Below are 24928 nucleotides of genomic sequence, written 5' to 3' on the forward strand. Positions count from 1 at the left end.
GCAAAGATCTCATATTTCTATGAAAAAAGCATTTTGTACATAGCTTGATGTTGCCCCAATTTTGGATGGGTGATTCAACAGCCTAAACTGGATCATGCCATGTTTCAATTTTTGTTATAGAATAGAGAAAGAAGTCTGTCCAAACTGTTTAATCTTGGCAGACTAGTAGTTAGGTAGAGAATTAAGGTTCCCAACTGCTTAATCTGGGGCCTTGGAGGTAATAAGGGTAGTTTTAGATAGAAAAGCAAAAGAAAAAGTGAAAAAGAAAAGAAAAGAGAAATTGAGGGTTTGCTAGCTCAAGTGCACCCTCCATGAAGAAACAAAAAATGCTAGGCAAGTAGATGGGTAGGTAGATGGGGTTGCAGAAGTGTTATTCCTTTCATTTTGTTGGTCTAAGGCAAAGGAAACATCATTGGATAGAGAAGGTCCTCTTCTCCATCATCTTACAGCATCAGGATGAAGCATGTCTAACTTCCCAAGTTTCCCTATCAAAAGTCTTGCTAACATCCTATTTTCACTTGTATTATATGCCATATCCACATTTCTTGTGTAAAATTCTTTTCATTTTGATCTACTTCCTAAACTAAGTTGATTTCATATAAAACTTAGTGTTTTATCCCCTCATCCACCTCTTCCATTCATATTAACTCCTAATTTCTTATTATTTAACTCCCTATACTCCATTTCCCCTATTATTAGGTTAATCCTATAGAAAAATCCCAAATAAGTACATATCCCCTTTCCCAAGCAATATAGCTTTATATATGGTTTAAAAGGTTTGAGCGCTGAACATCAGAGCGCGATACAAAAAGGCGCCGAGAGTTTAATTTTTGGGATTAAACCAAGATCCGCTTGGTTTAATAGCCTAAACCCTGTTTTTGTAAATAAACCCCTTATAACCCATTTTGCCCGAAAACATTGAAAAAACCCAAATTTTCATCATATTCTAAAGTTCCGCCAAGCGCAAATATTGATAAATATTATTTATTTAATATGGTCGCCCGTCCGTATCATCCTATCATCTCAGCCTCCCGCCAGCCGTCGGATCTGGGCTTTCCCATCCGACGGCTCTCTGCCATTTCGGAGCGGCCCCGACGTCCCCCCTTTACGTCCCGAAATTTGACGTAGGCTGACGTAGGGGCGAGGACGCGTGGCTCAAAAATATTGGATCGGGCGGCCCTCTGACAATACCGCGACCGTATCCAGAGCGGTCCGATCAAACCACTTACCGCCTATCGTTTACCGCCTATCCTGTCACGTCCACGTCATTTCCACGTCATGCCAACTCAACATTGCATCAGCGCCCCCCCCCCCCCCCCCCCGCCATGGATCCAAGCTGTCTGCCACCTCAGCACTCCCCGTGGACCATTCCCAGGCCGCCACGTCACCCTCCCGTACCCGACCCCACTCGATGACGTCATGCTGACATCATCCAAATTTCGGCCCCACCTGATGATGTCATGCTGACGTCATCCAAAAAAGCGCGCCAAAGCCAAAATTACCCATATTTCGCCGAATTTCACCGTTTTTTCACATTTTTTACACAAAAGAGTATTCTGCCTTCTGCATGCGATTTACGTCCATTGCTGCCGCCAACCTACTGAAGCCACTCCAGAGCTGCTGCCGCCTACCAATTGACTTCAACCAAGCTCCGCCATTGCTCCACGACCAGGTATTTACCGAATTCACCATTCGCCTATTCTGTTCCGTCCTGCATTTGCAAAAAACCTCTGAATTGCCCATTTTCGCTTGAGAATTCGACCTGCAACGCCTTGGAAACAAGTTTATTAATCCTACACTGGCCAATTGTGCCCAATTGCACCTGGATTGTCCTTGAAACACCATAAACCTGCAAGTTTACCTAAACTGTCGCGCAGAACCGAGTTTGCCCAAAAGTTGGTCATAAATCCTATTAAAAACACATTTTGACCATGGAAACACCGGTGGCTTTGAATGTTGCCCCTTTAAATGCCCCGCACAGAGAGCTGGAGTGGCAGGCCCTGGCAGATAGGGATTACCAGATGATGGAGACAGTTTTTATGCAAGCCAAATATAATATTCATATGCTCAATGAGATGAAGGCCCAGCACCTCAATGGGACTGATATTCTAAGGATTTGGGACTCCAATTTGCCCATTTACAACCTCCCTCAAGTCAATGTCCTCCCAGATTTAGTTCACAGATGCAGTGCCAACTATGACCCATGTCAAAGAGCTGTCCTCAATACCTCAGGTGCAGTCTTGTTCCATGTCACCCCTGAGGCCATAAATCAGATGCTGAACTTTCGTTCTACAAGGCCATTGATTCCCATTTCCATGAAAGACTTGCTAAAGAAAGGAGGCAAGCTGTCTAGTGCCCAAATTTTAAAGATTAATCAGCTATTCATTGAATCAGGCTCTGAAACTGTGAGAACCCCTCCTATAGGAAATGTATATTTCAATGAGTTGGGCAAGTTTCTTGTAGATCTGATCAGTTATGTCCTGGGTTACAGATCAGCTGAGGATGCTGATGAAACCATTCTGGCAATGATGTCTATCTTCTCCCCTGTATGCCTCCTGCTGTGCACTATGACTATGTTGCATACATCGCCAATAAGATTCATGAACAATTGATGAATCTAGAGAGGGAAAAGGTGTTCAGATACACTTCATACATCTATCACTTGTTCCTGTTTTATCAACCTGATGGCTTCCCTATTTCTCTCAAGAAGTTTGATGCTCAAGGGAACCCAAGGTCTGTGGTATTTTGGACTTCAGTTTTTCACCACACATCTTTTTCACCCTATGATTACTGCGAATTCATAGACCTTTTCATTCATCTAGCCATGTCCTTGCTACTGAGCTCACCTTCTCCCAGATTAACAGATGAGATGCAAAGGATTCTCCAGCTCTCAAAGGCCTACAGCATTGGGGATTGGTACTTTTACCAAAACCATACAGTAATAAGGATATATGGGTGTGAGCTAGCCCCATACAGGCTGCCAAGATATGTCCCCATGAGACTATTTGCCTTAGAGTATTTCAGGCAGTTTGGAAATGCTGATATGGTCCATTTCCACAGCAAGAACAAGAAAGCACAGCTAAAGGTAAAAAACCAGCTAGGTCCATTTATTTATAACAAAAGGGAAGAGGCATGGCAAGAGGCAGACCAAATATTAAAGGGCCTCCAATTGCAAACCAGTTTCCTTTGGGTACCCTATGATCCCAATCATTTCATCAGCCTTAGAAGGGTCAAATATAGATTGGCTAGCTATGATCACCTCAGGTTGCCACATATTGAAAAATATGCCAATAAATTGATATGGAAAGAAGGTACCCTAGAGGAAGCAACCACTAGAGAAGAGTTAGCACAAAGAGTTGCTAAAAACATTGAAAAAGAGGTTGACTTGGAACATTGTGCACAGGTTTTCTCTCTCCCCAGCACTCAAGTTGGAGCATCTGCTTCATCATCTACAGCTCCACAAAAGGTAGCCCAGACTACCATACAAGCAGTAAGTCCAGTTAGAGAAAAAGGAAAAGAGCAGGAGCAGCCACCGCCTAAAGGACAGCAAGAGGATCAGCCTGAGCAGCAGGAAGAAATGGCAGAAGCCCGTGGGCCTACAAAGCAACAGGCTCAAGAAAAGGAGCCCCAAGCACAGCGTAGAAACTTCTGTGCTCCAAACTCCCATCAATGAAGAGAGGGGAAAAAAGAGAGACAGACAAGAAGACACTCCCCCCACCACATCAGCAAGCCAGCAAGGGGAGAAAAGACAAAGGATTAATCCCTTCTCAGAGGAAGAGATGCCAGTTGGTCCATCCATGGGTATGGGCCCCCCAAGTACTGAGGCATCGGCAAGTTCCTCTCAGCAGGAACAGCAAAGACCACTGGGACGAGAGGTTAGCTCCTCAGGACAGCAAAGGAGAGCTGAATCGGGCATTAAGCAACAATTCATTGATATCAAGAAGAGAAATGAGCCAATCAGGCTCCAGCTCTATAATCACTTGCTTAAGATGGCCCCTACAAACCAGCAGAGGCTTATGTCAGCTTATGACATAACAGAGGGGAAAATGACAATGAGTCATTTCATGCCCACTATGCTGCAGCCACAGTCAGCTGCAGACTATATAAGGACCAACCTTGAGGTCCTTGCAAAAGACATCCACCCTATGGACCAGATAGAGCTTCACAAGCAAACGGGTGAGATGGTTTACTCAACCCTCACAGACAAGACCTTCCTGGCGTATAAGTTGGAAAATAGCCTGAACAATACAACTGCCCAACTTGAGTTGGAAAAGGCATCCTCTCAGGCCAAAGACAACAGGATCAGGTCTTTGGAGGATATTATCATAGAGCTTGGGCATGACCCAAAAGATCCCAAAGTTGTGTAGGCACTGCTAAAACAAAGAGATGCAGATATTGCAGCTTTGAGAAAGATGGTGAAGCTCCCAGCAACCCTTCACCCTCAAACAGAAGAGGTTGCCCAACAAAGAAAGGACCAGGATGTAGCAGCCATGCTGCTAACACTGCACAAGAAACTGGTACAGACAGAGGGAAAATTGGTAGGCATTACAGGCAGCCCTCCAGCAGAAAGAAGGAGGCCAAACATCTCAGCCCCCTCAACAAGTAATCAACCTTGAGGAACCCCCTCAAATTATCACTCCTCCCACAGTGCAGACAGTTGAGACAGCTCCATCAACATCAGCACCAGCACCAACATCAGAGCAGGCTCCAAGCCTTGATATGCAGAAGTTGATGAATGAGATTCAAGTCCTAGAAGCCCAGATGAATGAGCTGAAGGATGCCAAGGAAAATCTAGCCCAGATAGAAGAAAAATATGATAAATCTAAGCAACAGGTGGCAGAAAAGATAAGGGAAGCAAAGACCCTGGAAAGAAAAATCAAAGAGCTTGAGAAAGAGATGACCATGGGAAAAGAAATAATGGAGCTCAAGAAAATCATATGGCTAAAGATTGGTCAATCAATCACAGACCAATGGCAATATATAGAGACCATCCATGAGCAAATGGATTTGCTGGGCAGGGCTTATGCAGAAAATCAAAAGGCCAGAGCTTCTCTAGGAAGTATGCCAGATGTAGCTACTAGAATGATCAATGTGTTGAACAACAGAACTGGCATACAGCTAGCAAACATGGGTATCAGAGATAGAACTGATACAATCTTGCTGATCAAAAGGGTACTCACCCTCAGAAACTATGTACAGGCACTAGAAAGAAAATGTCAGGATATTCAAGCAGAGGTAAATACTTTTGGTGCCAAGGTCACGGCATTATATAACAGGGGACTCCCCAGTTTAGTAAACAGCGCAGGAAGGCTATTGTCTCATGAGAAATATGCTAAAAGAGTCAACAACTACATCATTGATCAGTTGATTACCTCATCTAGCACTTCAGAGGGAACTGGGCCTCCTACAGGACAAGAATTGTATGATAAACTAGAAAATATGTTTTATATAGAACATGAAATCAACCATCTGTTTGCGGTGCCCCCTAATTACTACAAATATACAGATGCTGATGAAACATTACACAAGATGCAGAGACACCAAATGCCTACTGATGAATGGTGGACAAATATGATCAGGACTCTGCTTTGATTAGATTGAATATTCAGATTAAAGGCATCCCGCTGCAACCAGCAAGCGGTTGAGGAGATTACAGTTCAGCATTTTGAAAAATGACCGTGCCATGATGTGTCCACAAAAAGGCAAAAGCCAGCGGGAACTGTCGGGAAAAAAGCTCAGCCGACCCATGGGCCCAAAAGTCAAATAAATCTGATAAACAGCAGACAGCTGTTGTGTACCTATGCCAGAGGCATTAAAATCTATAACCACTATTTTTGTAAAGTTGGTAGGAAGCAGTTATTGCTCATTAACTGATACTTCAGATATTTTTATGATATTTTGTATATATTCACCCCCGCACAGCTCTTTTAGGGGTTGTTATTACTTCAGTGATTCAAGAGAGAACTTGGTTGTACACTTTTCAGAGAAATATAATACAAAGAAGCTGTTGGTTTCAAAAATTGGGTTAGCTGATGCGTGCTGTGTTGAAACTACTGACTACTGCAAAATTCTGGTGTTATAGCGTGATACAATAAGTATTTCCTAACTGTGTTTATGTTTCATCTTCTGTTTAGTCTCTATGCGATATATGTTATCTGAACTTAGGAAGAAAGAAAAAGAATAGCTCAGGACTTGTCCATGGAGACACCCTGAATTCAATCTTTCTTGCTATAAATGTTTTCTTCAACTTCTGGTTTGTTTGGTTGGAATTCTTAAATGCTCCAACTCACTCTAAATCCATGACAGTTTCTGTTCAGTAATTCTAGTATGCTACTGAGTGGAATCTGTTATTCAACTTACTGATTACACTGTGAAAGAATTCTATGCTGCCTTTCCTGGTTTATTTTAGTATTTCTTGCTATTCCCTCTCCAAAATCAAAATATGTGTCATAAATAATTGTCTAGCTTTGTGGTAAATCTTTCTTCATCCCAGGCACCAAGGCTTTCTTCAATCTTGGCTCCATATGCCCAATGGACTAAAATCTCTTTGAACCTTTCATGCCCTTCTCAGAACAACAGTACACAACCAAAACTCTAAACTAAATTTGCATCATAACTAGCCTAAAATCTTCACCTAACAAAGTTAAATCTAAAAGAGAGAGCCCTCTCTGGTTACAGGCAGGCTAGAACCTGTAATCCAAAGCTTGGTTAGTGGTTACCCCGGCCGTATTCCCTTGGGAGTCAAAGGGAACAACCTGGGTGTTAACATAAATGGCGACTCCACTAGGAACCTAAATATTTTCATAAATCTCTGTTTGATGCTTAATACTGTAGATAAAGTCTGAGTCACAGCCAGATAGCCTTGGAAACTGCCTTTGCTTTGCATTTGCAGGAGTATATAAAAGCTGCCTCAGTCAATCTTTATGCAGTCTAAAGTCCCATACAGGTTATCAATGCTTGATCAGTCCTTTTCAAAGATTAACCTTTCTCAGAAAATTCCCCATAGACAGATCATAGAAGCTGGCGCCTAAGAAGAAGACTCATCACACTAGGTCTAATCCAGATCCGAATCCATTACCTGTGGTTGATAACCCAAATCTGATCTCAAAAAACTTTAGAAAATGGCTAGAAAAAGAAGCTTTATCAGATTCATGTCCAGAAACAGGTGTCCAAGGTAATATTCCCACCCCTGCTAAAGTTTCCTTTCATCCCCACCTTTTAGGTCCACACTCTCCTAGTTCTTCGTCCACTTCACAAGCTGTTTTTTCCACTCCTCCATTAACTACACAAACCCCTCTTACCCCCTTCCCCCCATTTGTCCCAGTTGTCCCTGTCGGTTTTGCTGTCCCACCAAACATGGCTAATAGATATGCTCCACTGCAGTTACCTGCAAATCAAGGTCCTATACCCCAAGACTACCAAAGCAAGATTTCATATTTTTATGGTACTGGCTCTTATCCAGCGCTTCAACATACTAAGAAGATGCAGGACTACTTTGAAAATTATGAAATAGATGATGATGGGGTTAGGATGAAAATTTTTGTGCAAAGCCTAACAGGAGATGTAAGAACATGGTTTAGGTCACTTCCAGCAAACTCCATCGCTGACCCTGAGGCCCTGTATCAAACCTTTATCAACAGATGGGAGAAGAAAAAGGATCCACTTCATATTTTATCTGAATACAATACTATCAAAAGAGGTCCCAAAGAAACTGTCTTGGATTATTGTGCTCAGTTCAACAATGTCTACAATGCCATTCCCCAAAATCTCAGACCCCCACCTGACCTAGATCTGTACACCTTTCCTGATGGGTTTGATTCAGATATGGCATACCAATTAAGAGAAAGAGCTCCTCGAACTTTAGCTGAAATGCAAGACATAGCAGTCAGTGTAGAAGCCAACCTGATAGCTAAGAGAAATAGGACAAGAACTGAGAGAAAGACTACCTTTAAAGAAGAGCCTTCAGGCTGGGATCAGAAACTGGATGCAATAATCACTGGTATGCAGAGATTAGGTGATAGAGTAGAATCAATTGAGAGGAAGTAATCGTGGGAAGCACCACAACATAACCCTATCAGGAATCCCAACTTTAGGAGAAATCAAAACCCTAACGCTGGCAAGGCCAATTCTGAACCAGAGATTAGACCTCCGTTCCAAGAAAATTATACAGAAGCATCCACTTCAAATGAGCAGATAGATGACACCCACATTAACCTGATGGGCCTGAATGATGATCAACAAGTTTTTCTGAGTCAAGAAGATCATAAGGATGATGACATTAAGCAGTTCCAAACCAAGTCAGGTGATTCATTTGACTTTAAACAAGGCTATGACACAGCTGTTTATGAAGTTCATAAGCAATACAAGCTAAGGAGCATAACCATAAATGTGACACAGCCTGAGAAAACAAAGGACACTCCACTGCCTAAGAAAACCACTGTCACAGAGCCGATTGACAAAACTGATTCAATAAAAAATGAAGTAACAATTGAAGAAATAACTGAAGCATCTCCCTCAAATCAACAACCAATGGCTACATCACCCTTGCAGCCCAATGCAAGCAATACTTCTCAAAGCGTGAGTAAAAAAGACAAGCCTCAAGATCAAAATGATAATCAAGAAGAAAGCTCTAAGAATTCAATTGAGAAAGAAAAGGTTGTTAACCAGAACACCAAGGCCCAATCTGAAAGACCTTTTGACTTAGAAGCTGAAATTGGAAAATTGAAGATAGCCATACCTCTCTCAGAGTTAGCCAAACATAACATCTATAAACAACAAATCAAGAAATCCCTTCAACTTACTCATAATAAAGATGATGTCAATGTGTTGGATGACACCCCAGAACTACTTTTCGGTCCAGAGGTTGATGGCAAAACAGTAAGTACTGGAGTTTTACCTTTTTATGTCAGCTTACATATTCATGATAAAATATTACACAATGCAATGTTTGATTCAGGCGCATCCCATAACCTCATGCCAAAATCAGCGATGGAGAGACTGAATCTAGACATCACAAGACCATATAAGGATCTATATGCATTTGACTCCAGCCAAGTCAAATGCCTAGGCCTGATAAAAGATTTGTGTGTTTCCCTTGTTCAATACCCAAATAAAACAATTTTAATGGATGTGGTGGTTGCTGATATACCACCTAAATATGGAATGTTGTTGTCAAGATCATGGGGTGCTAAATTCCAAGGTTCCCTACAATTAGACATGTCCTATGCCACCATCTCTGTCTTCGGGCAACCAAAGAGGTTATACAGAGAAACACTCATGAAATACATGGTGAGTAGTGAAGAAAAACCTCAAAACTTCCCCATATATGCAGTCCATTCGGACATGGACTCTTTCATTCTGTTCAATGATAATACAGGCCCTACAAATGATGACCTTTGCTCGTGCTGGTTTGAGAAGGTCTCCATTGACTTATTGCTAGCAGGTCTTGTCCTTATCGCCTATGACAAATTGCTCTGAGGGCAGATCTAGAGCTGCACCCTGGCCCTATTTTCATTATTGATAGGTCACCTTGATTGATAGGTCACCTTGTGCTCAGCATCGATCAGTATCATGGGTCTTTGACTAAGTGGTTTCCCTTGTGTTTGACATCAGCTTTCATTATCACACATTGGGATTTGTGTAGTGCCTTAATTTCCATTTGACCCTATTGGTGGATTCCTCACCTCTGTGATAGATTTCATTATTGGTTGGTTCAAAGGGTTTCTATCGTGCGCTAGCTGCACCTTTTGTACGCCGGAAATGTGCTTTGGTTGGGTTACTACATCTTTTTCATTCGATTCCTTCCACATTATTGGCCTACGGGTTACACTCACGCTAGATTGATGAAGGATGCCTTAATGCCTTCCTTCTAGCGAATCTTTTCCTATCGACTACAGCTCATTTTCTCTAGGAAAAAGATCCAGAGCCCATTTGGCAGTACCTTGGGATTTGCAGTCATCAGTGGCAGATTCCTTCGCTATCGATAGTGGGAAACGATCATTGTCTCCTGATTGATAGATTCTTTCAAGTGTTTGACTTTAGCTCATTCATTCGCACTTGTTAGATTGTACTAGGTACCTTGACTCTCATTATCATTATCGGTGAGTAGTCTCACGTTTTTTAATGGTATACATCAATGACCGGTAATCAAACGATTTCTCACGTGGTTGACCTCATATCATTCATTCCCATTATGGATAAATGTACCACGACGGTTAGTGAATACCTCGGGTTGCATTAGCATGTTTTGGTTCACTTGTTAGTTGCTCCTATTGCTTCTAGTTGACACCATCCACATTATATGTTGCAGTTCTTCATAGCAACATCTTATATGCTAGCATCCGAGTTGCAATGTAGTATAATTTTATTCCATCATGTTCATTTGGTACTATTGGGATCAATTTTTGACATCAATGATTAGCTTCATCCTTCAGCATCATTTATCTTCTTCTTATATGTGATATTCAGACATGTAATTTTTCGATCACGATCAGATGATCCATTATGTACTTTCAGTTCCTTTATACTAGTATACATATTGGATCCACTTGTACTTGATATGCAACATGCTTTACCTTCTCTGATCATGGGTATGCCCGCCTCAGACAGCAATTTCTTTCTTATCTCTTTTGATGGCTTGGCAGGCTGAATTCTAGTGAAGTCTTTCTCAGTCTCAGCATGATTCTTTCCATACACTTAATACATTTCGGCCATCATGTACCCCTTCTGACCTCATATATTAGGGGGCATCTATTATAGCACCATTTACCACTCTTTGTATATATGATGCTTTGTTTATGGCCAAGGGAAACCCCTCCTTCCAGACTTGGTCCAAATATATAGAAAACAGTGTTTTATTCCCTATACGCTACTTTGCCCAAAGCTAAAAGCATGTACACACGGGTCAATCAATACCAAACTCGTGTATATGTATTAAAACACTTAAAAAAATAAATTTCCTTAATTTTTGGCGGAGTTCATGGGTTTTACCTATTGATTACCTCCTATTGCCCGTGGCCCAACTATTTCCCAACTAAAAAACTAATTGGGAGAGGTATAAATAGACCTCTATGGGAAGGCCTTAAGAGGAGGAGAAGAGATAGAGTTATTATACTGAGATTATCCCTGATTGAGTCTGATGAATCCCTGTGCCTCATGCACTTCCCCAAGCTTCAAGAAACCATTGTTTCCTTGATTATAGATATTCTTCCTTTTGCTTGAGATATCATGGTGTTGGTGATGGAAGAAGATTGTTGAAGGCTGGGATAGGACGAATCCGGAGGACGGTTCTACTTGGAGCCAAAGAAAGACTCAGTTGAATTCTTTCCATGTTATTTATAGATTACTGCAATAAAAGAAATCTTATCTCGTTTCCAAAATTAACTATGTCTATGCATCAAATTATGTTTTAATTCATATATGAATGTCGTTTTGATGTATGATCAATCATTTGTTTATATGATATAAAGTCAATTTCATGAATATGCTTTACTTCTATACATCTATGTAAGTTTGAATTGAATGATTTTCAGGTTTGAAGAACATTAGAAGTTGCAGAGGGTCTGGACCCTGCGGGACCTACTCAAATGAAGGAAATCTGGGTACGGTCACTCTTACATAGTTTGATAATATAAGCATCTTGGCTGAGCTGTTTGAGTATTACTTGTTGTAGTTTGCTTCTACTCTGTTGGGGTTCTAACGCAAAGCCCTAGGGTGCTTTCACCTATAACAAGTACCAAGGCACTGAATGTGTTTCTGGGTTGTCTTCCTACATAGAGTCTTGAAGTCGATAGGAAGGTACCTGTCAAAAGGTAGGAAATAATGTGTCCTACATCAATCGACACGAAACAAGACAAGAATGATTTTTTTTTTAGGAATCTTTGAGCATTGGGTCTAAACGACAGAGGGCATGATGAAAGGATATGCTTGATGGGTTGATGGAGGAAACAAAAGGTTAACCTTTGAACAATAGAAGGCACGGCAATGGTTTTAACCATGCAGCACTAGACTCATGAACACCAAAGAGTGTTAGGATATAGAGATACAAGAACATCGGGGTATTTAGGCTAAACTCATAGGACGGTAGGATTCATATTGAGAGGTTGTCACAAGGAAGGTTTATCTAAGGGAGTGCCATGTTCAAGGGAACGACTGCTGCCAAACCACACTTTATAATACTGAATGCAGTTGTATTGTCTACTTTCCCTGTCTGATTAGTTTAGTGAGTCCAAACGAGTAAAATCGTTGATATTTTCATTTTTTAAGATTCTGAAAAGCACTGCAAAAAGAGCGACTCTATGCGCTATATGATTAATTTAATGAGTCCAGACAGGAAAACTCGTAGATATTTTCATGTTTTAAGAGTCTAAGAAGGATCGTAAAAAGAGTGACTCTATCATTCATCTGTGTAATTTAATGAGTCCATATGAGATAACTCGGTGGTATTTTCATATTTAGAGAGTCTGAAAAGATCGTAAAGAACGACTCCAGGGTGGTCCCTTTGTCATAGTTTGTAACCAGGTGCGACAAAAGTTTAATAGTATATATGGATTAGTTACTTTTCCATGAGTTAATATATTAAGTCCGGATAAAGAGAAAGCTATGGTCAATATATTTTGACCTCATTTTGTTACGAGTACGAGGAGACGAACTAATTTCATTTTTCGTCGTGAATTTTTAATGAGTCACACGACGACAAACTCAATACCTTCATCAAATTTTAACAAGTCAAATGAAGAAAACTCAAGTATCTTTTTCAGTTTATTGAGCAAGGAAAAAGAGGTAAAAGAACTGTTCATTCCTTCTTCGTATATTTAAAGAGCCAGATGAAGGGGAAAAACTCAGGGATTTTTTCAATTTAAGAGCGAGAAATGGTCCCAAAAAAGCAAGTTCTCTGGTTGTTGACGTAGATTTTTAACGAGCTCGGTGACAAAAACTCGGGATTTTTCAGTTTAACGAGCGAGAAAAGTACCTAAGAGAATGCTCGGATCATCTTTATAAATTTTTAACGAGCCTAAAGAAAAAACTCATGATTTTTTCAGTTTTATGAGCGAGAAAAAAGCACCTAAAAAGCATGCTCTAATGATCTTTTTCAGTTTAATGAGCTAGAAAAAGAGCAAAAAAGAGTTGCTCAAACCGTCGTCATATGTGTTTAACGAGTCCAACGATGACAAACTCGGGGATTTTTTAGTTTTTAGAGTGAGAAAATATCCCATAAAAGAAAGCACTCATTGAGAATTGCATGCAGTGATTTACTGCTCTTCATTCCTGAAAGTACTTTCATAAAAAGTGGAAAAGGTATAAAAAAACAGCAATTCCTATCCATAGGGGTTCATGCATGATAAAAAATCATGGGGAATGGACTACTTCCTCTTTAAAGATTTCGAAAAATCATGTCTCAAAAAATAAATATAAGGAAGTTCTTTGAGCTCTCACATTCACCGTTTTCACTATTTGAAAACTGTGAGAGCGTTTTGGACCCAAAGAGGAGCAGATTTTCCATGCACCATTGCAGGAGATCTAGGCAACCATTCGACGTGTTGTCAATCCTAGGTAGAGGCCAAAACCTTGCTCTATGAATTTCTTAACCTTTATTATCAGTTTCTAGGGTAGATTCTTGCAGATCTGAGGAGCCCTAAAGTAGTGTTTGTGCACTAACGCCCTCTGGCTGGCCTGTAGGGAGCGTTAAACACCCTGTACAACCTGTTGGATGGCATTAATCCTCCCTGTGTACCACAGGGGGGGGCATTAGAGCTTGAGGGCGTAGTTTAAAATCCCATGCAATGATTCCTGAAGTTGTATTGCCCCATTTTGACTGATTTTTGGGTTATTTTGCACAGGTTTCAGGCCATAATGACTAGCCTATGGAGAGAACCGACCCATGATAGCCAGGAATTTCTTATGTGAAATGATCCAGCATGCATACTTGCATTGCACTGTTGTGTTTTACTTATTTATGCAAAGTTGGAGCTGATGAAAGGGTAGGAGGATTTATTGAGATGGATTATCCAGAATTGGGATGAACATGAGCAGGTGTTCAGGACTGTAGATCATGAGCTGGCTATTGACAATGATAAAATATACTTTTTAACTGGTTTTTTGTGCCATGGGGCACAAGCAAACCTCACCAGGGGTAGGCCTGATCCATGATCTACCCTAGAGCTGGTGAAATCCTACTGCATCCCTAAGAGTGGACTTGCCAGCAACAGAGTCGCCATAGAGAGGGTTAGGTCTAGGTCTATGTGGGCCATTTTATGGTTGATTGTGTGGTTGGTGGGGTCAAAGAGTCCCCAAGCTGCAACAAAGGCCCAACTATTGCTTGCAGTTGACTGTGTCCAGCCGTAGATGTTCAACTGGTGTGAAGCAGTGCTTCGCCAGTTGAAGGTAGAGTTAACTGCATGCAAGACTCGAACCCAACAAATATTTGTGTATGGTATTCTCATAGTCTCATTCAATCTTGAGAGGGTACCTGTTATGCACCCAAGGATGAGCTTAGGTCCCTTTGATCCGAGGGAGCCAAGACAGGGGTGATGGTCATCACTTGATCCTCGCACAGGAGGAGGACCGATCCAACATTTCTTCGAGGAATATTTCTTCCACTGGCTTCATGGCCAGATCATGATGATTGACAACTATGCTTATGAGGGCATGGACTTCATCAGTGACCCTGACTTGATGTTGCCGCCCGGGACCAACTAGGGTCCTCAAGGTGAGAATGATTTTTGAAAGTACTTCAAGTATTTTTTAGCTTTTGAATGTTTATGTGATGTTTTTATGGGTGAACAAGTACTGACATGAAGCTTTATGCTTAACACAGATGTGGCACCATTATGACCTGCAAGCGAACCTCGCCATATGAGACGAGGAGGCTAACTACCTACTGGGGGGGTGATGTTGACAGCCTTCGCGCAGTCTTGAGGAACGTGGAGGGATTGAGCATGGGTGTGCTCCCACCTTCCTATGAGGAAGATTCCTACTCATATGCATCGACACACAGTCAGTGTACCTGAGCGATTTTTGGTTCCTCTTCAGAGGATAGCTAGAGCAGTTTTAGCATTTCAGGACCAGTAGGCTCTTTTTAGCAAGTGTTTTGGCATAGCCAATGGGTGTTTGTAGCTAAGCTTAGTAGCCATTTTGTACTTAAAACATCCATGTTTTGGAATATTTTGATGTAAAAGACTAGATTCTATCTATATATATACAGACATTTTGGTATTTTGATGGCGTAAATGTTTTTTAAATGTTTTTGTAAAAATTTTAACTCTGTAAATTTTTACTTTTCATGCATGCTTCTATAGTGAATGAGACAGATGCCAATATAATACATAATTTTCTAATGAATCAGCAACTATATTAAATTCTCTAGGAATGTGTTCATATATGATAACTTCAAATTGACGTTCCAAGAGTTGTACCCTTGAATAATGATGTAACAAGGTTGGATTATGAATGTGATAACAATTTGTCAATTGCATAACAACTAGATGAGAGTCTAACCTGACCACCGGATTGGAGATGTCCCTTGATGACGCTTTAGTGAGAAGTGAAATTACGGACATGTACTCAGCAATATTTTTGGTGGCATTACCAAGAAAGACTCCTTCGGAACAAAACAGTTCTGACTCAGGTGTGTAGATGACCCAAGTAGCTGATGCATTGTGCCGTGTGTGATGATTAGCACCATCCGTGTATCCTACGTATGCTAAGGGTAACGAAGACATATGCATTGCAAGAAGGGTGTATGAGACAAATATTCCAATAAATACCAAAAAAATCTACTCACACCAAAAAAGGAAGCAAAACTTATAAATACATAAAATTATAAAGCACATGCCCAGTGCAATACTAGGCATAATACTTTTTCAGATAGAGCCCATTTTTGGGCTCAACGAGCGAGACTCCTTCCTAGTCCTGAAGTTCATATGCCCCTTTTGAGAGGGCTTTCTTGATGACACAGGGACCTCACCATAAGGGTTGAAGCATTCCTTCCCACAAGAGGTCATGTTTTTTATCATAGAGCAAAACAAGATCTCCATCTTGGTAAGAACGAGGCTTGACCTTTTTGTCATACTAGCCTTTTACCTGGCGCTTGTGGGCCTCGACTTCCAATTCGGCATCTCGATGGGTTTCATCCTGTTGATTGAGGTATAGTAGGCGCTCTTCTTTGGTATTAGTGTCAGGCAGGAGTTCAATAGCTATTTGTAGGGAGGGGATCTGACACTCAATTGGTAAAACTGCTTCTAGGTCGTGAGCTAGTTAAAAAGGTGTAAAGCTTGTGGTAGTCTTTACTGAAGTTCGGTATGCCCATAGCATCGAATATAAAATTCGATGCCATTTGGCTTTATGATTTCCTACCAACCTACGGATCATGTTCTTTAAGACGCCATTGACAGCCTCTACTTGACCATTAGCTTGGGGGTAGTAGGAGGATCATTGATCCTGACAAAAACCTAGCAGCAATGTTAAGTCAGACATCATGTGATTCTGAAAATGAGACCCATGGTCTATAACGATTGTGCAGGGTACACCGAAGCGATAGATGACTTGATTAAATAGGAATAGCGCTACATTTTCCCCATTGGCCCGGTAGGTCGAAAGGGCTTCGGCCCATTTCGTGAAATAGTCCACAGCTACAATGATATAGTTGTGTCTAGCAAAGGAAACAGGATTGCAAGTTACGAAGTCTATCCCCCATTTGGCAAAGGGTCCAATGGAGATAACCGGTGCAGTAGGGCCAGAGGAGCATGCATTTTCATTGTGAACACTTGACAAGGATGGCATTGCCAGATGGCTTTGACACAATCTTTGAACAAGGTCAGCCAATAATAGCCTGCGTGCAAGATTTTCTGTGCAGTAGATATGATAGAAAGATGACCACCACATGCCCCAGCATGGCAGTCATTTAAAACATGTTCTGCCTCTTCATGAGTGAGGCAACATCGAAGAACTATATCTGCACCACAATGATATAATGTATCGTTAATCACTAGATAGTGTCGCTCTTGGTGGCAGATACGACGACGGTCACCTGATTATAATTCGGGGAGGAATCGTTGTGCTTGGAGGTAGATAAGAATGTCACCATACCAAGGGTCAGTAGTGTCGATAAGATAGACAGCTTCATCTGGAAGAGGATTGTGGGCTATCTCTTTAGGATTGACAATGGGAAGGTCCGACCAAAGTTCGACGAAGACTAAGGAGTTCTTCACCTTGGCAGCAGTGAAAACCAAATCAAATTGTTGGAGGATCACAATCCATTTCAAATATGTTCCTCCAACTACTTAACGAGATAAAATGTGTCTCGTGGGATTCTCCAAGGCGATGACAGTAGTCTATCATAGCAGTATGTAGTGTCGGAATCAGTTGACAACAAATACAACTGCCAATGATAGCTTTTCCACATGTGAATATCTGAGTTCAGGACCAGCCAGACCTTTGGACAGATAATAGATCACATGTTCACTCCGGTCATCATGAGTTTGAACCAAGACCATTCCGAGAGAGGATGGCGGGGCTGCCAGGTATAGAAGAAAGCCACAGCCATAGTTGGGAGCACTAAGGAGTGGGGCTGATATAAGAGACTTTTTCAAGGCATCATATGATTGTTGAGCTTGATCATCCCACATATACGGCACTCCCTTCTTTAGTAGGTGCATAAAGCCTTTCGTCAATTCAGCATAGTTTACGATGAACCATCGTAAAAAGTTTGCTTTCCCTTGAGAATGTTGGAGCTGGAGAACGGATTATGGTTCGGGAAATTGAGTAATTGCCTTTACCTTATCGGGATCAACCCTAATTCCATATTTGGAGACAATGAATCCAAGTAAGCGTCCAGACTCGACAAAGAAAATGCATTTATGTGAATTCAAATGTATGTTATAAAACTAGCACCTAAGAAAGATGGCTCTTAAATGGTTTAGGTGTTGCGTTCGTTGCTTGGAATGGGTTGGAAGGTCATCCAAGTAAGCTTGAATGATATGCTTGATATCATGAAATGCATAGTCCATGGCTCTTTGAAAATTTTCTCCAGTTTTAGATAGGAAAAGATGCCCCATGGACAAATGAAGGCAGTTTTGTGCTAGTCTTTGGGTTTTATAGAAATCTGGTTATAACCTGAGAATCCATCCATGAATGCAAATGATTCACAGCCAGAGCAGTCGTCGATGATTTGATCGATGATCAGTGTCAGATAATTATCCTTGGGACACATGGTGTTCAAGTCTCAATAGTCGACACAGACATGAATGGTTCCTTGTTTCTTATCAACAGGAACCAGATTGGAAACCCATTCCGTTAAAGGAATAGGATAGACGAAACTAGCATGTAACAACTTTTCCACCTCGTTTTTGATGGCTCCTGTTTTGTGGGGATGGATTGGTCAAAGCCTTTGACAGACAAGTTTAGCATTGTCGTAAAGCTTGATCTCATGCTCAACAATAGATGGATCTATGTCGGGCATTTCCTCGTAAGACTAGGCGAATACATCGCGGAATTCCTTAAAAAGGCAAGCGGAGCTTGCAATTTCCTTAGGATTGCAATTTTCTCTAATCTGGATGTTTTCCACGATGCTTGTCATGACAGAAATATCGATGAGCAATGTCTTTGAAATATTGCCCATGTTCCCTTCTGCATCCAAAATTTGGATAGTCATATAGGGTGCGGAAACGATTTCTGGTATGTCAGGTGATGGGATTTGAAGAGGCATCATGTCTGAATCAGATATCAAAACACGATGGTGTGAGTCCTCCCAAGGTCACTCTTCTAAAGTTAGGATTTATCTAATAGCTTCTTCCATAGGTAGGACTTGATTGAGTGGATCAAAATAATGAGTAGTTATGGGAGGGGCAGTGGTACCGTTGGCCATAACCAAAGTGACCGGAGATTCAAATGTAGATTGAATGGCTTGGTAGGCCAATTCAGCTAGTGACAGTGGCATTTGTTCTCCGTAAGTGTCAATGTCTGAAGGAGCCAATAAGATCCATGGATCGGTCTGTTCATGAGGAATGGATGAAAGAATATTGACTGTATGTGAAACCTTGGGTGGATTAAGAGGGAAACAATCCATTAGGGAAGAAGCCTTCAGTAGACTGGTACCGATACTGACATAAGAGTCAGGTACACCACCTACTAGGGGTACAGAGTCGCTTGGTAGCGAGGAATAATCAAGGGTGCAAAAGGACAACTGGTCCACTGTGACTACCTTTCCATCCAATGGAAATAGGATGATGTGAAAGATAGTAGACACAATGGCCATCATGGCATACATCCAACTGCGACCCAGCAAGAGATTATAGTCGAGATTTTTATCTACAACTTCTATGTCCATCATTACTGTTTTCCCATACAAGGTGATGAGGTAGCTAGCTAGGTAACCTTTTGGGATGAAAGTGTGGCCGTCAAAAGCTTTAAGGGAATTCGACGGCAGGGATAGGGTTGGAGAAACCAAAGCAAGCCAACATGAAGCCGACATGACGCAGGTAGAAGCACCTTCATCGATGACAGATCTATGTATACCTTTACCTTTCAAAAAGATTTGCACTTGAAATGTAAGTTGGTGGTAAAGGAGAGGTTTACACTTTTCCATGTCGAAAATTACAAGCATGGAATCCTGTGGGTCAATACCACCAAAAGTCGAAAGCAAAGCTTTCCTTTGTGCTACACATGTTTGTAATACTTCGAGCACCGACATAGCCGACGGCGCTTGTGCCAAGTATTCTACAATGTTGTAGTTTTGGGTGGTTGTTATAGACATTTTTGTGCCTTACAACTCCAAGCATGAAATGTCCATAAACCAAGGGCTCCTAAGTCCCTAAAAGTGTTGTTCTAACCCCTAAAGGAACAAGGTCAACAAATTATAGCTTCTCCCAGAAGTTCTCCACCAGAAACTGCTCAGAATAAGTCAAAACAGGATCATTTCAGCTGCTCCATTGGCTAGGTGCATTGCATTGCACCTAAATACACTGGCTAGGTGCGTTGCAACGCACCTAAATGCACTATGAGGGTGCGTTGGGCGAGCAATGACAAATGGCAGTGTCATTCCGCGAGGTGGAGAGACAATGGAAGCTTCCAGAATCTTCTCCTGTGACACTTTCCTCACTGAATTCGACCAAGGATGAGTAAGAGGCCTTCAGTCTCCAAGTGGAAGAAGAACTGACAGAGAGAAGACACTAATCAAATCACAAGCTGATTCATCCTCCTTACACATATCTATATATGGATCCCTCATCCCAGAGATCCAGAGGCTGGAATTTTGCACATTGTAAGGAATTGCTGTTGGTTTTGAGACAAACATCAGAGTATTGGGTGATCTATGCTTTTTTGGAGGTCAAGAGGGGCTTCTTTGCTGGGAGGTTGATGCTGGGTCGGGAACCATCGGTTGTAACTCCTCCTAGATCTATTCTTGTTTATCAATAAAAATTATTGAGTTTTTCCTCCATGCTTTTGTATCATTGATGCTTGTTACATTTGTATGGTTAACTTAAATCTGATCCTAAGTTGTTTATGAATATAGATCCATGTCTTTGTATAGTGTTCCTCTTCTGTGATCTTACAGGTAGTTGGTGAAGCTGGGCAAGTAAGGGAGCAGGTAGCTGGAGGCTGTCAAAGAAGAGAGGGATTGGATCAAAGGATTAGCGCAAGACACATGTTGGTTCTTTCTATTCCTCTCTATCTATAGTTCATAAAGGAAATACAAAAATAGTTTTTCTCTGTTTGTTTCTAAGGCAGCTGTCACACCTTAGTGGGATAGAGCAGTTCTAAATAGACACTTTTCCCTGTAACAGTGGCACATGTACATGTATTGTGCGTTGTGCATTGAAGTGCCCCTTTAGGGGGTCGAATCACAAGCTCAGCAACCGACCTTTCGATATGAAAATCGTTAGGCAGCGGTGGGTTTTTACTTGAGGAAGGTTCCTCTGCATGAGCAACAGGAGCTCCATAGGATTTGGCTCTTGTTTATAGATCTACCATTTCAAAGGTGTAAAAGGTAGAGGATCCTTCACCCGCTGAAGGATGTTGTGAACCACCGTTCCCCCTTTTGGGGGTTGGGGTTGGTTTGCAATAAGGTGTTGTTGTTGCTGAGCAAGGAAATGATTATTCAGGACAGCGGGGATCCTACCAGTATCCTTTTTAGCAATGAAATCTGTGCATTCCTGAAGACGTGGGCAGCGATATGTCATGTGGTCTTCAGCATAGATTTTGCAAGGGAATCTAGTGGGTTTATCCTTTCCATCATCAGGAGGAGCAGCAACCTTCTTCTTTGGGTTTTGTTGCTTTGTTGACTGCTCCTCAGAAGAAGTGGTCCTTTTCTTATTCTTCTTGTTCTTACCACCGGGTTTTTGTGTAGACTACACAGAGTTTATCGCGATGGTAGGAAGATTAGTCGATTTGGTAGAGGGGTCCACTGACATCTAGGCAATTTGACCGCTAAGTTGTTTTACAGCAGCCCCAGAGGTTGTGCCAATAATCCCATCGGCGTGCGCTCCGGGGTACTAAGTAGCGGGAGCATTGGAGTTGCAAGGGGCTCTAGGGATTACGTCGTAAAGAGTGCCAGACTATGAATATATCAGATCTAAGTGTTGGGCATGACGTACGGATTGGTCTTCTGTGACCGCACCACCTAAGGCAACATCCTTAGCGATTTGGGGGAGTAGAGACTTGCAGAACCAGTCCGCTAAGAGATAGTCTGGGAGGGGAGCTTTGACTAACCTCTGCCTATGTCTCCATTCATGTATATGATCAGAGATGTGGGTGGCGGTATCCTAACATAATGAAGTGAGGATTTCCATCCCAGTCTCATAGCGGATGGGTCACTGGAAGTGCTTTAAGAATTCCATCGCTAGAGCATCAAAGGTATTGATTGATGTGCATGTTAGTTTGATGTACCACTTGGCTACATTGCCAGTAAGGGTGCGGGGAAAAATATGTAACTAGATACTATCATCCACCATGGAGTTAGAAACACACCAAAGATGATAGGTGATGATATGGGTACCTAGATCCTCCCCTTGTCTCCATTCGAACTTAGGGATGTTTGTCGGTATTTTATGCGGGATTGGCAACCAGAGTAAGTTATGATAGATGGGGTCATTTGTAAGTTTGTACAAGTCTGGGATATCCAACATTGCCAAGAAAGAGTGTGTGATGCCCCCGGATCAAACCAAGGCAGTGACATATGACTTGAGGATCCTTGCGGTCTTCCCATCGTTTCATTCCCAATATTATACATAGGTTGCGTGGTATAATAGTTGCCTTGGGGTATGGCATTGTAATGTGGATTTCCATGTGGATTGTGATGTTGGGGTATAGAATTGCCCCCGGGATAAGCAGTGCCCCCTTGACTCATTTGAGGTTGTGAGTAGGGTGCCCCCATGGGTTGGTTGTGACCTCCTTGAGGATTCCCGCCCGCCACAGAACTAATGATATGTCCTTGACTGGCATAAGGGGTGTTCATGTCAATCAGTGACTGACCATGCATGCCTAAAAATGAAGGGGGAACTGTTATGTTCCTGGTCAGTATATGCATATTGGGAGTGCCCCCAGATATTTGAATCTGGGGGTTAGAACTATACAATGGATTCCAACCATATTGTTGGTTGAAGGGACCCCCCCTAACTGTGCTATATTGAGTGTTATAAGCAACATTGTATGTAGCACTCGTTAAAGGTATAGAGTTTGACACTAAAGGGCTAGAACCCAGCATAGGATGGGTTCCACTCATGGAGGGCGTTATGTGAGGGTTTGTACCTAGGACAAATGGGATAGCATGGTTCTCCATCAAAGGTGTGGTAGTGACTGTCGACTAGGGAAGTGGTGGGGGACCAAAAGTGTCCAAAAAGTTCCACAACCTGTTAGTTGTCGACGAGATGGGTGGAAGTGTTCCAACTGAAGACAAAGGAGGTACAGGTGCAACGTGAACCAAGATTGGGTCCAACGTATTCGTGATCCAAGGGTTATATGGAGGAAGAAATCCTGCAGTAAAGAAATCCTCTGATAAGCTTGAATTGTCGGTTGTCCAAATTGATTATGTGTGAGATCTTGGAGACTAATTTCCCGAAGATGGGGAATTTGGTTCACTGGAGCTCAATGAATCTTCCAATGAGTGGAGGAAGTCCTAACAATCGTCTAGATTAACGATGAGGGCCGGATGTAGCCATGGTGACCGATAATTTTTATCAATAAATTTTATTGTGATGTTTATTAAAGTCTTAATGATAACACTCTGGCACCTAAAAAATAAAAAATAAAAATACACCAAGTGAATCAATTAGCAAACAGAGGGAAACGACCCTGTCTGATAAGTACTGATCACTGGAGATGAAGCCTAGTATCACAATGAATAACAGAGAGGGTTGGCTGAATGTACAGTTATGGTTACTCTAGAGCTTCGCCTGAACCTTAGATTGAGGGGCCAAGTACTCTCGTGAAGACGAGCACCCTCCCAAACATTGAAGACAGACTAGGTCCGTCTGTGTTAGGTACCAGGGAAGCCCACCCCATTCACCTTGTATAAGTCCCTAAAAGTATGGCCACTAAGGATACCTCAGATCACAGACACTACCACGGGGGCATAGTCACATACAGTACGCTGTGTGGGCAGGATACCTGAGTCCCCGACTCAGCTCAAAAATCCCTAAAGGGATCCCCAATACACAGAATACCCAAAGGAGTTGTAAGTGAATGTGAGCTACCTTCACTTACAGCCTGATGTTGTCTCGTATTTAGCTCCACTTTTACTGGAGTGGTCCCAGTAGTATGAGTGCAGAAGGAATTTTCTCACTTTTAATGACACTAGTTTTGTTTTTTGATCTTGGGTAGCTTACTCACACTACCTATCCCAAGATCTTAGCCTGAACTAATGTTTGTTTGCTCTAGAAAGAGTTATTGATTGATTTTAGGTAGATTTTATGTGTACTTTTTTAGTGTCTTCGGTAGGGGTGTTGACGTATGATATTTGGTGGGACTTTGACTCAAAATCATGCAAAAGACAATGCTTGAAAATATTCAATTCGATGAAATAAGTTGTATTCTACAAGAGAGAGTCTTTCATACATCCATATTTGTTCCATGCATCCTAGTCATTATAACACTAGTATAACCGACAGAAATTTTTCAATGCTTTCTAAGAACTATTTGAAACCAAATAAAGCAAATTTTAACCAGCTAAGGAGAATAATGAATAAAAAAATTTGATTTTTCCTTTATAAAAACTTTTAAGAAAGAAAAAAAAAATATTTCCTAAAAAAAATTCTCTTAGGACACATATCTTGCTAACAAAATACAGTGGTAGATCCTTTATCAGTCCATGAGCAAGTTTCCCATACCTTTTGAGGTTACAGACACAGTTGCATGTCAAAATTTGGGTGACTAACGCTTTGTGCCAAAGGCCACAGAGAGTTACTAGAGGTACTAACGCACTGTTTGTGCAGACACAGAGCTTTATAAAGCTTTGTTTACTCTGCTAACCTGCGTTAGTGTGGGAAAATACTTCAAAACAGGGCTTTGGGGATCAGATCCAGGGCTGAATATATGAAGGAAGAATGTTGCAAGGTCTTGATGGGCCAGAAAAGGAATGCAGAAGTATAGGAAGGTCTAGAAGGAGGAGGAAACTAGGAACTTTCCGAGTGGACCGGGAACTAATGTATAGTCCCCAGCAAAGTCGCCAATTCTGGTATAGGATAAAATGCACGATGTGTGGAGAATGGAGATACCCTCAAGGGTCTTCCCAGGACCCTTGGAAAACTATAAAATTACCTGCAGCTGTCACAAAGCTACATGCATGTCCATAAACAATAACTAACTATCAAAGCAAGACAGATTCATTACCTCAAGCCTCCGTGTAGGTTTGCTGGAGAGCACAATGCAGCTAGGTGTAAGTCCCCTGAGCCGACTCCAGATCAAGTCCTGCACATAGAAGAGATAAGCATAATCA

The sequence above is a fragment of the Pinus tabuliformis genome, chromosome J (assembly GCF_031772625.1).
Source record: "Pinus tabuliformis cultivar Carrire ecotype Pingquan chromosome J, CPIR1, whole genome shotgun sequence".
Taxonomy (NCBI): Eukaryota; Viridiplantae; Streptophyta; class Pinopsida; order Pinales; family Pinaceae; genus Pinus; species Pinus tabuliformis.